The sequence below is a fragment of the Phyllostomus discolor genome, chromosome 12, assembly GCF_004126475.2.
Source record: "Phyllostomus discolor isolate MPI-MPIP mPhyDis1 chromosome 12, mPhyDis1.pri.v3, whole genome shotgun sequence".
NCBI classification, from domain to species: Eukaryota; Metazoa; Chordata; class Mammalia; order Chiroptera; family Phyllostomidae; genus Phyllostomus; species Phyllostomus discolor.
Genome location: NC_040914.2, coordinates 32042791 through 32056700, shown reverse-complemented (window position 1 = coordinate 32056700; position 13910 = coordinate 32042791). Strand labels below are relative to the sequence as shown.

The 13910-nt window shown below is 45.6% G+C and overlaps 1 protein-coding gene across 1 annotated transcript in view; it reads left to right on the top strand.

Moving 5' to 3' along the window:
• Positions 1 to 13910, top strand: part of GABRG3 (gamma-aminobutyric acid type A receptor subunit gamma3) — a 346751-nt gene that overhangs the window by 19627 nt on the left and 313214 nt on the right. The gene's annotated exons all lie outside the window — the stretch shown is intronic.

The following is a 13910-nucleotide window of genomic DNA, read 5'->3' as shown; positions in this document are numbered from 1 at the left end:
GTGCATTGCAAAGGCTTCTTACTCAGCTGTTCCTTTTTTAGTTTTTTGCTTTTTTTGGGGGGGGGGTAGGGAACATATAGGTTTTGATGTAAACATATTTTATTTTCTCTTATATGTAATTTGGTAAATAACTCAGATCAGGTGTCATCAGGTATAAAATCAAATGACTGGACTGTATATATTTTTTGATAATTCAAAATTTTAATTATTGGTTGAGCTATTTTTTCCTCTATTTTCAACATTCTTATCATGGACATTTTAGTGATTAATCTTTTAAAAAAGATTTTATTTATTTACATTTTTAGAGAGGGGAAGGGAGAGAAACATCAATGTGTAGTTGCCTCTTGTGCGCCCCCTGCTGGGGACCTGGCTTGCAACCCAGGCATGTGCCCCGACTGGGAATCGAACCGGTGACTCCTTGATTCTCAGGCCAGCACTCAACCACTGAGCCACACCAGCCAGGCTTGAGTGATTACTCTTAAGGAAAAATCCTTGCCTATGAGTATCCTCAAATTTTAAGTTAGTTAGTCTGATCATTCTAATTCAGTTTGAATATTGAGTGAAGTTCATGGGGTAACAAATGACCCATTCCTTCTGTTTGTTTACTATTGCTGAGGCATGGGAGGAAACAGCGTCACGTGGGCTAGAGAGCGTTTGGGGAAGGAAAGGCCAGGCCACGAGTGATGGGTTCTCCTCCCAGTTACCGGCACACTCGCTGAGACAGGGACAGCCTCCCTGGGTTAGAGGGGGTCATTATCTCAGTGACCAACTGTAACGCCTGGCTCAAGGACGGTGCAGAGAAAGTGTCACGTGCCTTCAGTGCGCTGTGTCCCCAGACCGCCAACCCCACCCCCCCCTCCCCGTCTCAGCTGCTGTTCCCATTGGTTTAAGGAGTGAAACAGCCTCTGGGCTCCACCGGCAAAAAGGCTTGGTCTTATCCTGAGGTGTCTGTTCAGCTGCTGGAGTTTCATCCGTCTCCAATTCGCATCCTGATCCAAAATATCTTACACATTTTTTACCAAGTCTTACTGTGCCCGTGCTGATTAGGCCGTTAGCCTGCTAATTTACATGTGAGGGAACATGCAGATGCCGACATCGTGGTTTGGGGGGATGGCGTGGCTTGAAGAGATTCTTAAGGAAATCTGGCCAGCGGTTCGCTCACCTGGCTTTGCCTCAGAATTCCCTGGAAAACTCTAAAACACTGAGATCAGGGCCCACCCTCAAGAATAGTAATTATTTTCCTGTTTTCTAATTCACTCGTTTCCACTTAGATCTGCGTTATTACCATTCTTTGGCTTCCTTGGGATTTTATTTGCTCTATATTTAGTTTCTTAAAGTGGAAGATTGGCTGATTTGAGACCTTTTCTAACTTTAGTGTTCGATGCTGTGCACCCCTCCTAGGAACTGCTGTGGTGGCATCCCACGGATTTCAATATTTTGGTTTCATTTACATTCAGCGAAAAGAATACCTACCTATTTCTTTTTTTATTTCTTTCTTGACACAATATAATTCCACTGTGGCTGGAGAACACATTTTGTATGATTCAATGTTTTTACATTTCTCAAGGCTTTTCTTGGGCCCTAGAATGTGCTCTAGCCTCTAGAATGTTCTATATCCACTGAAGAAAAAAGTGCATTCCGCTATTGCTCGTTGGGATGTTTGCAGAAGTCTGTTAAGTCTAGTTTTTCTAGAGTGTTGTTCACATCCTCTGTTTCCCTTCTGATATGCCTGGTTATTCTCTCAGTTGTTGGAAGCAGAAAATTGAAGTCTCCAAGTATTACATACTGCATTTTCTCTTTCTTCCTTCAATGATGTCATTTTCTGTCATTTTCAATGATGCCTTTTTTCTTTCTATAATTTGGGGCTACTTTTAGGTGTATAGTGATTTATAATTATTGCATTTGACAATATACAGGGACGGGCCAAAGTCGGTTTACAGGGGTGAGTGCCATTCTTCTGAGTTAATTAACACAGCTGTTGTCATCATCATTTTCCACGCGCCCTTTTCCACGCGGACAACTGGAAACCTGCTTTGCCCACCCCTGTGCTGACCCACCATCATTGTGAAATCAATATTCCCCTTTATCTTTAGTAGCATTTTTATTTAAACTATCTTTGTCTAATATTCGTATAGCTGTTTCAGTTCTTTTATGGTTGTGCTTTGTATCACATGCTTTGTATCACTGTCTTTCTCCACCTTTTCGACTTCACACTGTTGGTGTCTTTGAATTGGCAGTGTGTCTCCTGAACACAACATCGGGTCAGCTCTGCGTTCACACCCACTTGGGTAACCTGAGCCATTTGATTGGGTCGTTTAACATTTATATCTAATGTCATTGCCACATGGTCTTACATTTGACATTTTTGTTCACTGTGTCTCCAGTCTTTTTTTTGTTTCCCTGTTTATTATTTTCATTTTTAGAGTGAATATTCTCTAGTAAAGCAGTTTAGTTTCCCTGGTCTTAAAGTCCTCTCTATAAAGCAATTTTAGGCTTACAACAGAACTAAGAGAACCCTGGCTGGTGTGGCTCAGTGGATTGAGCGCAGACTGCAAACCAAAGGGTTGCTGGTTCGGTTCCCAGTCAGGGCACATGCCTGCGTTGCAGGCCAGGTCCCCAGTAGGGGGCACAGGAGAGGCAACCACACATTAATATTTCTCTCCCTCTCTTGCTCCTTCTCTTCCACTCTCTCTGAACATGGATAAATAAAATATTTTTTAGAAACTAAGAGGAAGGGACAGTGATTTGCCATGTATCCTCTGATTCCATACAGTGATAGCCTCTCCATTTATTTTTGTCACCTCAAGAATGGTACATTTTAGCCCTAGCTGGCGTAGCTCAGTGGATTGAGCACGGGCTGCGAACCAAAGTGTCGCAGGTTCCATTCCCAGTCAGGGTACATGCTTGGGTTGCAGGCCATGACCCCCAGCAACCACACATTGATGTTTCTCTCTATCTCCCTCCCTTCCCTCTCTAAAAATAAATAAATAAAATCTTTTTTTTAAAAAAAGAATGGTACATTTTCTCAAGGGTCAGTGTAAATGGACACATCATAATCACCCAGAGTCTGTAGTCTATATTGGTGTAGTCTCATGGTGTTGTCCATTCTGTGGGTTTGAACAAATGTATAATGACTTGTATGCACAATTGCAGCATCATATAGAATAGTTTCACTGCCCTAAAATTCCTCTGTGCTCTGCTTATTCGTCCCCCTCCCCCACGCCCCGTCTTCCCACCATGCCCACAGCTTCGCCTTTTGCAGAATTTCATAGAGTCAGAATCCTACGGTGTGCAGCCTTTCGGGCTGGCTTCTTTCACTTAGTAACACGCATCTGAGTCCCTATGTCTTTTCAGGGTTTGATAGCGCATTTATTTTCACACCAAATAGTATTCCATTGCCTGGGCGGACCGCAGTTTACCGATCCGCTCACCTCCTGAAGGACGTCTGGGTTGCTTCCGGTTTGAGCGGTTATGAATAAAGCTGTTATAAATATCCATGTGCAGGTTGTTGTGTGGATTCAAGGGGTTTTAATTACATTTTTAGATTTCTTTCGCATTTGCAAACTGATTACAATATACATCTTATCAAAATCTCGGCTACTTGAAATAATATAAACCTTAGATTATATTGACTTAATTTGATTGGAACATGGAAATTTACTCAGGTAGCTCCATTTAACTCACCCATTTTGTACTGTTATACATATTGCATCTATATATGGTATTATGAACCCACTAATTTATTCTTATTTATATAATCTCATGGTTTTTTTAAATTATATTTATCATTGAATGCTATCCTTATTTATAATTTATAACCCTCCTCATTTCTTCCTGTGGGAGAGTTGCCGTTTGGGGTTGTTATGTATTCCAGTGCAGCTGGGTTCTCTCTTACCGCCTTCGGGCTCTTGTCGTAAACATACCGCTGTTCTTGTCCTTGTTAGCTGTATTTTATTGACTGTATTTTGTTAATAAATAGGCATATAGTACATATAGTTTATTTTTAAAACATGTTACTTGTTTGTCATGGGTCTAACAAAACAAATATATACATGTTGATTTTTTGCAATTTCTTTTTAAATTAGGGAAGCAAAAAGAGTAAGATACATGCAATCATTCTGTCTCTTAATTACATTATTATTCTTATGAGGGTTTTTAAAAAAGATTTTATTTATTTATTTATTTATTTATTTTTAGAGAGAGAGGAAGAGAGGGAGAAAGGGAGAGAAGAGAAACATCAATGTGTGGTTGCCTCTCACCTGCCCCCTGGCCTGCAACCCAGGCATGTGCCCTGACTGGGAATCGAACTGGCAACCCTTTGGTTCACAGTCTGACACTCAATCCACTGAGCCACACCAGCCAGGGCTCTCTTTCTTCATTGATATTCTTTATGCCATGAAACTTTATTATCACACCTTTCTTTGATTCTTTAGGTAGGCTTTCTTGAATTATTTGCCCATATTTAATGTATCATAGCTCTTTTGAAGTCTTTTTGAGGTCCAACCTCTGGGACCCCTCAAAAGTATTTTCTGTCACCTGCTTTGTCCCCCAGGCATGAGCCTCCCTTTTCTGTTTGTTGGCATGATGGAAAACTTTTTTTTAAAACTTGACACTTTAGATAATATATTAGAGCAATGCCGGATACTTACCCTCTATCATTTGGGCATTGCTGTTGCTTTGTTTGCTTGGGTCTTTGTTTATTTGCTCAGTGACTTACCTATAACCCTGAGATGTCGATTTTCCCCAGAGTAGGCCATGCCTAATGGCCCTGCTCATTTTTTCCCCCTCTTATATTCATCTTTTATTTTTTTAAATAAAGATTTTATTTATTTTTAGAGAGGGAAGGGAGAGAGAAAGAGAGAGAGAGAGAAACACTAGGCCTGTGCCCTGACTGGGAATCGAACTTAAAATGCCTGGTTTGCAGCCTGCGCTCAATCCACTGAGCTATGCCAGCCAGGGCTCTTATACTCATCTTTTAGCCCAGCAGCCTAGTGGTTGCCGTTTGCCTGGGCCGGCATAGCATACTTATTGCACACTGGTTGTCTCTAAGTCTTCTTAGCTAGTTCCGTTGTTTGCCAATGAAAGTCTGCGTGACTTGGGAGGCTGCTGTCACGGTTAGGAATCTGGCATTTCACCCTGGCTCCCTTAGGGTCTGACAGCGCCGATCTTTCCCCTCCGATCACACTGAGATGTTGCAGCTTCGGTCCTGCACAGTCTCCCAGACTTCCAGGGAAGCCCGTGCTTTTATTTAAGGCCTGATTTCCTTAGGAAATGCCACTCAGTCAGTGTGGTTTCTCGTTCAGGCAGTGTTCGGTCAGTGGTTGGGCTAAAGCCTCGAGCTAGGGAGGCTGTCCGTCTTTATCTGTATGTCTGTCTATGGTTGGGGGAAGTGCTCAGGACGTCGCGTGCCTTTCTCTGATTGCTTCCGGACGGGCACAGCGTAGCACCTGGGCAGAGAATTTCAGACCCAGGAGGACTCTTGACAGGTATTTCCTTTCCTGGCTCCCTCGCTTGACCTGGTTCTGCCGTTTTGCTTTTCGATACCAGGATCATAAAGTGAGAAGATGCCCTCTGCACGGTTCTCCCAAATCTTCACTGTCTGTAACCACCCCCCTGGGTGCAGAACGCTGCACACTCTGTGCCACGTAAGGCCGCCCTCCTTATGCGGAGCTGCAGGGTGCCTCCTGTTCACGGCCTTTCTTTTCTCCCAGGACGGCTCTCTGTGCCACTGAATAGTCGTGGGGGTTGGAACAGCAGCCTGCTGCTCCCAGAGCGACATCTTCGCTGCGCCAGCCCTGGGGGGGTGGGGGGGAGCATTGGTACCTCATTCTGCTTGGCTTGCTCCTCGCAGAGTGGAACCTCCACCCCTTTTGTGGGCAAGGCGTGAGCCCCTGGCTTGAGTCGCCCCGGCATGGGCCCCATCAGCAGGGCCTGGGAGGAGGGGCCGCCTCTGATGCTTATCAGCGCCTGTCAGCTCTCCGCCAACGGCTTGAGCCTGATTCGCAAGAGACATGGTGAGAGGAGATGCCTCTACTTGGTCTCCTCCCTAGTTACTGGCTTGTCTGAACCGGCGCTTTGGGCTTTATCTAGACGCATAGTTTCCAAAATGGAACCTTAGATAAGGTTCCTTCAATGAGATGTCATCCACCTTGTACCTTTTCCTTCCGGCCAGTGACGTAACCTGTCTGATCCCTGTCCCTGAGACTGTCACACAGGACGTGTGTGGTGAGTTGGAATTGGCCTCCTTGTCCCCGGAGTGGGGGTCATTTAAAAATAGCTCAGCTAAATAATTGTGTTAGGCACGTTATTTTAATAGGTAACAGAAAAACTTGACGCCTAGAGTGAGTGTTGAGTGTTGAGCGTTGGCCCGCTCAGATGTGTCGCAGCGCAGTCCCCGAAGGCTTGCTGTGTTACTCCGTTATTCTAGGAGGTTAACAGCGAACCCAAGCAGCTCAAAACAGTGACTAACTTTTTCACAGCTTCACACGCTGAGTATTTGGGTTGCACGTTCAGGTAAATATTTCTCATCACTCAAAGAATGTGCAAAAGCCCTTGTTTGGATTCCAAACGTATAATGAGCCATTGTTCTTTCAAGTGTAGGCGGGATAGGAAACTTCTGAGTGACGATCACCCAGATTCAATCGAGACGGGGGTTTGGGGTCCAGGGGCCTGGACTCGGCCCTGACAGGAGCTGGCAGGTGGCCATGGGTCCCATAAGTAAAAGGACTTAAACTGGCTGTCTCGTTAAATTCTGAAATCGCTTGTCTGAACATCGGGTGCTGGCCGCTCTTTTTTTTTTTAACACCTCTCCTTACCACTTCCTACGAACCCCTTGCAAAGAGGCATGCGTGGTTTCTATTAAGGTGGAAGGAAAGGAAAGGGGACAACCTCCATGGCACAAATGGCACCAGTAGAGCAGCCTCTCGCTTGCTTCCTGGGGTCCCTGTGAGCAGATGCTTCTGCACCCGTGATGGGGGTGAAGCTCAGCTGGTGAGACAGTGGGTCCCCCCCGGGCCTGCTCCATAGCACCTAGACAGAGGCTGGGTCAGAGGAAAATGCAGGCACTGTTCCATTTTTCAGTTCGGCTTCAGCCCCCTGGTGGGCAGGACGTTCCCAGAGCAGAGAGTTGGGGGATGGTGTGTAGGAAGAGCGGGTGGAGGCAGCGACATGGCGGGGAAAGGTGCTCTGAGCATCTCCAGGCTCTGCACAGGCCCCGCCCCTGGTCCGTCTGGAAGAGGCTTCGTCCCCAGCTTCCTCTCCAGCTGCCACAGGCACCTGCAGAAGCTGCTCAGATGCACGCTGCCGGGGCTCCCCTCACTTGGTACAAAGAATCCCAAGTTTATGTATAGAGTTCGATGATTGACAGCTACCCATACAGATGATGGACCCATGGTGGAGCAGGGTGGGCTTGTCTTTGGAGTCTTTACTCTTTTTCCCTCTGTTTTTGTCCCTATTTTCCCTTACCATGTTGGTGTGCTGGAAAGTGCTAAGCCCAGCAAGGTATTTGCATTTTATCTCGTGATACATGAAGATTGAAAACATGGTTAGCTTCCAGTAAACACATGCATATGCATATATTTACACAGGTAGGTAGATAAACAAGAGAGCTAAGGAAAGCTCTAGGCACGCACGAAAGGAATTCGAGGAAGGCAGGGAATATTGCCAGTGTTCTCCAAGTTCTCATACGTCTTCACTTGTCTGGGACTTTATACCTTGTAGCTTTCTGCCAAAGCCGTGATGCTGTTATAAGTGCTCAGTGAGTGCTAACTCACTGTATGGCTGTGACAGCTAGGATGGCCACCGTCCTCTGAGCAGAGCCTTTGGAGGGCCAGTGTTCCATATGCATCACAAACAATGCGAAGTCGGAGCTGGAGTAGAATAGGCAGCCGAGGTGGGCTGGCCATGCTCTGGGGATTCCATGCACGGGCCAGCACAGAACTGACCCCTTCTCTAAAGCTGGAAAGAATTCCTTGGTGTGGGGGGACGGGTGGAGTCCTATGTTCTCCAGCCAATGTCTCCTAACCCTAATGTTGCATGCTTAGGTTGATGTGTCATATACCTGTGCTAATATGCTGCATATCTAGGGTGATATAACATACACCTACACTGATACATTGCATATCTGGGCTGATACGTTGGATATCTGGGCTGATACATTGCACACTCAGATCCATCCTAGGCTGATGTGTTGCACACTCAGATCCATCCCCGCCCCTATGTGTGCATGCCCACGTGCACACACACACATCTATCAAGGAACCTTGTCCTCTCTCTGTTAACGCATTGCCCTGAAAGACTTCTCATCATGGAGTGCCTGCGCCAGAAGGATACAGAGGGCCCTACCTTCCGCAGTCACAGGTAGATGTTTTCCAATTATATTCACTTTGCTTGGTCCTTTGGCCTAGAGAAACTGAGGCAGCTTCCCTGTGCTGCAAATAATATTCCCAGACATTCCTCCATCAGAGGGAGATCTAGGGTAATATCAGTTTAGGTTTCAGAAATAGTAGAGTTGGATGAAGTCAGGTTCCGCAAGCTCCGCGCTCTTGAAGCGTTTCCACCGCAGGCTGCACCTCAGCGACTTTCCGTCCCCCCACGTGAATCCTCTTCCTCTTCTTCGTTCTCATCTCTGCCCCCCTCCCTTTTCTTAACAACACACCTATGTCCCAAACTCCTTGTTGTCACGGGTTTAGGACCAACTTAGTTTTAAAGATCTTCATCCTCATTCTGATTCCCATTCCACTAATCCAAAATTTGGACCTTGGCCTAATTCAGAGTTGCTTAGACAATGAAATTGCTCTCAGTTTAAATTCTGACCACGGCATCGACTGTCCTCAGTTCTGTTAGCTTTTTCAAGAATCTTCTTTCTCTTCACTGCATTCTGTTGAACGTTGGCACGTATTTTACAGGAACCTATGCCTCCCTTTGCTTCAATGAAATACCTTCTCCTCTTCTGTTCCTCCTCCCATCACCCAGATTCCTGGCCCTTCAGGAAGCTGTCTTTCATTCCCTTTTTTTAAACCATCATCTTTTAAAATTTTCTTTTAGGATTTCCTGTGTTTTACTTTTAGACAGAATGGAAGGGAGAAAGAGAGGGAGAGAAACATCAATGTGTGGTTGCCTCTCACGCAACCCTTACTGGGGACTGGCCCGCAACCCAGGCACACACCCCAACTGGGAATCGAACCGACGACCCTTCGGTTCACAGACTGGCGCTCAATCCCCTGAGCCACACCAGCCAGAGCTAGACCATCATCTTTAATTTGATAGTAACATTAACATTCATGGCTTCCTCCTCCCTCCCGTGTATTGATATGTATTTTCCAAAAGCTCTTAGGCCTCCACCTCTTCACCACTGAGCTCCGCACTGGTAACTTAGACCCATATTTGAGCTGCGTAGCTGTTCCACCAGACTCTGCACGTGCAGAACCCTTTCAAGTAGTTCCCCACTGACCTGGCAATTACTGTCTCAGCCTCACAGCTGTGGCTGTTGCAAGAAACATCTGGATCAAGTCAGTTATGACACCAAGCCCTTCCTTGGGAACAGTCCTCACCATCGAAGTCCAACATTTTATTCTGGTCACAAACTTTTATTTATCGTTTGTGTAACAACCAACCTCTCTTCCAGCCCGACTTTTTCTTCTGTGCCGTCTGCCTGCTGAATATCCATTAAAGACAAAGGACCCCATCCGAGGCCCCAGTGGGGATTCGTGGTTTATCTATGCAGCCACCCCTGCTGCCCTGCCCCCACCCCCTCCCGTGCGACCCGTTCTCTTCCTATGGGACTCACTTCAAGGGTCACTATGTCCACTGGGTTTCCTCTGCAAGCCGCAGGAAACTTGAGAACACATGGAATTTTTACAGAACGTATCACTTTCAATTTTGGTCTCTCCTACGGCACACACATCTTATTTTTGTTACCTGGCTGCAGGAGTCTCCAAGGCAGCACTTCTAATTTGTGCTTGTTTTCCCCCTTGATGTGACGTCTGGTCATCGTGGGGCCGGAACGAATTTGGGTTGAATTCGGTTCCATAACCACACAGCCAGTCTCCGCCGGTGCCCTCCCTTCCTGCAAGCAGACCTGGCCTCGGGGTGCTGCAAGGCATTCATCGTGTGAAGAACTTCTTTTAATATTCCTTACAGCGCAGGTCTGCTGCAGACACACTCCGAGTTTGTCCGGCTGAAGATACGTTTATTTCTCCTTGATTCTCCAAGAATGGGATTCCACATGTGGAATTATAGGTTTTTTTTCCTTCAATACTTTAACAAATCTTGCGTTGTCGTTTTCTGGCCTCTATTATTTCTCATGCTGTATCAGCCATCATTTTCTTTCCTTCCGTACTGTACTTTTATCTGACTGCTCTTAATGTATTTTCTTTACTTACAACTTAGCAGCTTGATAGCGCCTTGCGTAGGTATCGTTTTCTTTACAATTGTTGGACTTTGATGAATAGCTTCAATTTGGGATTTGATAGCTTCCGTTGGTTTTGAAAAATCCTTGACTGTTTTATGTTTAGTTGCATTCCTTCCCACTAAATCTTTTTCTGGGACTTCAAGGTCACATTAGCCACCTAGGTAAAGTAGGCCATAATGGTTATGGGGTGCGAACCACTGTATCGAAGGTAAGCTCCCACCCCGTACCAGATTTACTGTATCTCAGTGCCTAGATTTATTCCCTTCACGCTACTCATCACCGTCAGAATATCGAACACCTACTTGTTTCACATTTGTTTAACCCACTACGACTTAAATAAATGCTATGAAAGGAGCTGCTTTACGTCTTGATTATGGCCTGTTCTCAGCTCCTAAATTCCATCTAGCTCGGTGAGCACCCACTGAGGACTTGCTGAGTGAATGAAGAGTAAGTGGGAAGGCAGGGACAGGACTGATCATTTACTTCTAAAAAGGAGGCTGTTAATGCCGAGTGTTAATAAAACCCATTAATTTATAATACGAGACAGTACAATTGCAAAGTAGATTTGAAAGTAAAAGAAATTTGAAATAACTCAGCGAAGAATGTTTTGCACTATGTAGGCTTAATCAATAGTATTAGAATCATAGGATTGCACAGCTGGCTCTTTAACTACTTGAAATAACTTTGTGTTAGCGGAATTGCCGTATTTGTCCCTTAGCGACTGGCTGTACTTGAGATAAGCCATCAGGCTTCACCCCCGTCGATAGCATACGACAGAACTCCCCTCTTGGCCAAGGCCAGGGAATGTTCCATCGTGCCCACAGAACACACTCTCTGGGTCTGCTCATAACCGAAGGACATTCGGGTTGCTTCCATGTCTGGCTGAGGGATGCGCAGAAGTTTTTATGTTTGATGTCGTTTCATTTGTCTGTCTTTGCCTTTGTTTGCCCAGGCCTTTGACGTCATACCCAAGGAATCACTGCCAAATTCAATGTCAGGAAACTTTGCCCGATAGTTTTAGGAGTTTTCCTGGGGTCTTAAAGTTCTAGATCTTATGCTAAGATATTTGATACATTTTGCCCTGGCTGATGTGGCTCAGTGGATTGAATGCCGGCCTGCAAACCAAAGGGTTGCCGGTTCGATTCCCAGTCAGGGCATATGCCTGGGTTGTGGGCCAGGTCCCCAGTAAGGGGTGTGCAAGAGGCAACCACACATTGGCGTTTCTCTCCCTCTCTTTCTCTCTCCCTTCCCCTCTCTTTTGCCCATTCGATTATTTGGGGTCACCCATAGTGGTCACCAAGGTCCAGGGCACGCTTTAAAATTACCTCTCTTCCTGTGGCAGGTTACAGCCTCATGTATACATTTAATGGGTAAAGTCCAAGTCAGTATAAGAAATTAAAACCACTGTTGTTAGGAACGCTGCTTGTGCATATTCAGTGAGTACCTACTATGTGCCACCTCTGGGGGGCCAGGGCCAAAAAAGTAACCATCAAGCATTGGCTTAAAATACTGGGTTGGCCAGAAAGTTCATTTGTTTTTTTTTCCATAAGGTGCCTCTAGTAGCGCTTAGCTGTCTTTAACTTCATTTGAAACAATTTTGTTAGATTGTATTGTGACAGCTGTCATATCAACATGTATTTAAAAAAAAACATCAGAATTGGTGAATTTTTGTGTGGCCATTTTATTATTGAAGATGGAAGAAAATACGCAATGATTGTATTGTGACAACTGTCATATCAGCATGTATTAAAAAACCATCAAAATTGGTGAATTTTTGTGTAGCCATTTTGTTATTGAAGATGGAAGAAGATATGCAATATGTTCGGCATATTATGCTTTATTATTTCAAGAAGGGTAAAAACGCAGCTGAAATGCATAAAAGGGTTTGTGCAGTGTGTGGGAAAGGGGCTGTTACTGACCGAACGTGTCAAAAGGGGTTTGTGAGTTTCATGCTAGAGGTTTCCCACTGGACGATGCTCCACAGTCGGGCAGACCCATTGAAATTGACAGCGACCAAATGGAGACATTAATTGAGACCAATCAGTGTTACACCATGTGGGAGATAGCCGATGTACTCAAAATATCCAAATCAAGAAAGCTATTGGTGAAAATGAAAAAATGTGTCTTTTATTTTACAGAAAAACCCCTGAAACAGACTTTTTGGCCGACCCACTAGTTCATTTCCCCTAAGTTTTCTGTGCACTTGCGTGTGTGAGTGTGTGTTTATTCTAAACTCTGGTCTCCCTCTTTTTTTTTAGATTTTTATTTATTTATTTTTAGAGAGGGAAGGGAGGGAGAAAGAGAGAGAGAGAGAGAGAGAGAGAAACATCAATGTGCGGTTGCTGGGGGCCATGGCCTGCAATCCAGGCATGTGCCCTGACTGGGAATCGAACCTTCAATGCTTTGGTTCACAGTCCGCGCTCAATCCACTGAGCTACGCCAGCCAGGGCTACCAAACTCTGGTCTCTTAAAAACCTTTTTTTAGCACTGTTGCAGTCAGTACTCACTTGGCGCTTCCCACTTCAAGTTGCTGAGGTTCAATGTCTGCAGGTCCTTTCCATTTGATGAGATTAAAAGCTCTGGAAACTCAGAGTGTGATAATGAAGCCACCAGAAAAATCTCTCGCACAAAGCAGACCCTCAGCTGACGACTGATGACGGCTTTCACAGGGCACCACCAAAGGCTGGGCACTGTTTGGAGACAGAACCCTTGCTGAATCCAGTTCCACTGAGGAAAGATGCTGCTTACTGCTCATAGTAGTTAGCAACGCTTGGTCTATACATTGTGCGTAGAATGGTTGGGGTGTTTTCCAAAATGCCAAGAGCCCTTTAAAGCGAACAGGACTTGGTTGTACTGACAGGCGTGGGGTAGTTGCCTCCAGTTCATGATCACCCTTCCATTTTCAGGGAGGTCTTGAAAGCACAGCTCAGCGACAGACTGCTGGGTGCACAACTGAACAAGAGACTGTGCTCAGAAGGGCCACCCGTGGCTCCAGAAGGAGGGTTCAGAAGTTCACCTGCGGATGATGGCAATTTAGCAAAACTGAAGGGAGCTCATCAGAATAATTGCAGATATAATCGCTCTTGTTTTCGTGAAAACAACCCACTTCACGTGCAAAGGTTCAAGAGTCTTGTCCATGTTTCTGCCAGGCTGGAATATTCTGAAATCTGTGCTTTCCTCCCCGGGATCAGCTGCTGAGTGCTGGGTAAACGACCCAGACGTCTGCATCTCAGCAGTCTCTTCACTGGTCTCCCGAGTTCTCCTGCGGCTGAGGCGGGAGATAAGCTGGTTTTCCTTAAGGCTGAGCGAATCAACTTGTGCCCTGGCTGGTGTGGCTCAATGGATTGAGCGCTAGCTTTTGAACCAAAGGGTTGCTGGTTCGATTCCCAGCCAGGGCACATGCTTGGGTTGCAGGCCAGGTGCCCAGTAGGGGGCGCGCGAGAGACAACCACACATTGATGTTTCTCTCCCTCTCTTTCTCCCTCCCTTCCCCTCTCTA